The sequence below is a fragment of the Buceros rhinoceros genome, unplaced genomic scaffold, assembly GCF_000710305.1.
Source record: "Buceros rhinoceros silvestris isolate BGI_N320 unplaced genomic scaffold, ASM71030v1 scaffold5112, whole genome shotgun sequence".
In the NCBI taxonomy this organism is placed as follows: Eukaryota; Metazoa; Chordata; class Aves; order Bucerotiformes; family Bucerotidae; genus Buceros; species Buceros rhinoceros.
Genome location: NW_010399353.1, coordinates 16,506 through 19,191, shown reverse-complemented (window position 1 = coordinate 19,191; position 2,686 = coordinate 16,506).

The window sequence follows — 2,686 nt, the reverse complement described above, 5'->3', positions numbered from 1 at the left end:
CTGATGAGCCCTCCCGGGTGGCAGCGAGCTGCGCGGCCCCCACCTCCCTCCCCTGGAGCAGGGCTGTCTCTCAAGGTTACTCCTCGAGGCTGAGAGACGCCCGTACCCGGCCTCGGACACCTGCAGGAGGTAAGCGGCGTTTTCCATTCGGTGTGTGCTGTTATTAGAAGGGTAGCAAGCAGTGGAGTGGTTGTTTGACCCCTGTCTAAACATGGCCTGATTGGTGAGCCAGGCCCAGGAAAGCTCGTGAGCTGCCTTCAGACAAGCTCGAGTACAAGACTCGCACCCAGATCTGCCCAGGGGATGCTGGCATTTATTTCTCCTTCCTGTTAATGGGGCATTTGAAATGCCTCCCTGGGGGGAGGGGGCAGCTCTAACCTGCATCACCCCCTGCGACGAGGATCTCCGGTGAGATTCTTCCAGTGTTAAAAGAGAAACGTGTCCTGGCGCAGGACTCCCTCCCTCCTGGCCGCGCTCCCCAGCTCTGCGACGGCTGCACGAGGGTAAAAGATTTTGAAGCCTCAAGGCTTTTAGAGCTGATGTTACCCACGCGGCTGATGCAGACAGAGCCTTGCTTCTGTGTGCTCGTGTCTTTCAAACCCTTGAACGCTGCGTTCGTCTCTGTCCTGTAGTCGGCAAAAAAAGCACCTTCATTTGCTCATCCAGACGTAACTGAATAAAGTCAAGACAATCCTTTCTCCAGGCGTGCCCGTCCTTCAGAGCAGGGAGTAAGGACACCTACAGCTGGGCTCCGCCATCAGGATTATTGCCCCTGTTCAAGTTATTTTGCTTATATTAACAGTGGGTTTCAGTCCCTACGTAAACACCCCATCAGCTTTTATTTTCAGCACCTTCCTCTCGGCAAACTGTCAGGCTGCTGTTCACCAGGCGCAGCACGGGAGCTTGCGCAGCCCTTTGGAGCTCCACAGGGGACAATTCCGGAACTGCTGACGCCCTTTTCCATGGAGCAACGTCATGCTGAGAAAGCAGCATTTCGGAATGCGTAGTTTATCGGCTGCCTGCATTTCTTCTGGATTGAATGGATTTTGCTGTTGACCAGAATACACAAGCTGGTTCCAGAGAGAAGTATGTGCGAGCGCCCTGAGCCAACCATAAATCACTGCCCTACTGCCACAAAACAACCCACGTGCCTCGGCAGGATGGCAGTCAGCGCCAACCGGGAGGTTTTAGGAGGTGGCAGAAGCCACTGCATTGGCACAGGTCACAGCTTCCACACGGCAAACCAGTGCAGGCGACACGCCACCCGCACCCTTCCCATCCAACCTTTCCGCAGCGCGGCAGCTGAGTCCTATCCTGCCGTGTGCTGCCGCCGCACGTGCGGAGCAAGGACCAGACGCTGAGTGGGAGAAGGCAGAGACCAGCCACACGACACGAGCAGGAGGGGAAAAGGCAACACAGAAACTGGCATTATCAGGAGGAGAGCAATCCGTTTTAATCATCCCCTTTTCCAGGTTCCCCCAGATGTTTGGAAACCCCTGGCACAGCACTGATGTTGCAGGCGCTTTGGAAAAGCGTGATGACATCCAATTACAACCAAACCCAAGTGTGGTTCTTCAAAACCGAATCATTGTTCAAGTGAAAGGGAGCCAAGGCAATACAGACGAGGAATCACAGAATCATCTGGTTGGCAGAGACCTTTAAGATCATCGAGTCCAACCGTTCCCCCTGCACTGCCAGGGTCCCTACACCATGTCCCTCAGCACCACACCCACACGGCTGTGAAACCCTCCAGGGATGGGGACTCCACCACTGCCCTGGGCAGCCTGTTCCAGTGCTGCACAACCCTCTCTGTGAAGAAGTTCTTCCTGATATCTGACCTAGATCTCCCCTGGCGCAACTCACTGGCAGTTGGGTTCGACCTGGGTGTACCGCAGGTATCACTGAGAGTTTGGAAGTCTTGAAGTGCCATTCAGACCGTTATCAGATCGTTCACATGGACGGGTGCTGCTGTGCTGGTTCCTTCAGGTGTGGAACAGACTAAGTCTCTTCAGACGCTCACGCAGAGGCACTGCAGTTACTCAGCTATACTCGCGCTGTCTCAGAAGCACAATCAAGTCGTGAATTACAAAGCCCAGCAGCTGATCCAGGACTAATCAAGCGCTTTCTCTTTGTCCCAGGTGATGAAAGTGAAGGTGGGGGGAAAAGGACCACCCCTACTCTGCCTCTCGCTGAGCTGCACTGGAGCTGGAGGAGGCACCAAACCCACGCACAGCCCAAACTGGAACGGCTCCTCGGTGAGACCCAGCACGGCGTGCCTGCGCTTGCAGGCGTTTAAAGCCCTAACACAAACCCCTCGTTGTCCCGGGTATTCTCCAGTAAAGGGCTTTTTCAGAAACAAACCAACTCCCCCCAAAACCAGAAGACCAAGAATGCTTAACTTACGTGGTACGCGTGTCCCAAACAAGCCCCAAGAAATGTGACACCGGCACACGCGACCAACTCCCCACCCAGGGACGAACCTGCAGAGCGCCAGGCCAGCAGAGGAGGCCACTGGCTCCCTCTTCTTCCCCCGCCACCAGCAGGTTTTGTACCGCTGCACCGCGTCACCAGCTCCGATCTCGCCGCTCTGCGCTGCTGCCTCTCTAGTCCTCCTGCTCCCTGGTTAGCGGTGGCGGTCACTGCTCCCGGCAAACAGGGACAACCCCGCGTGCACGGGGCGCCTCCC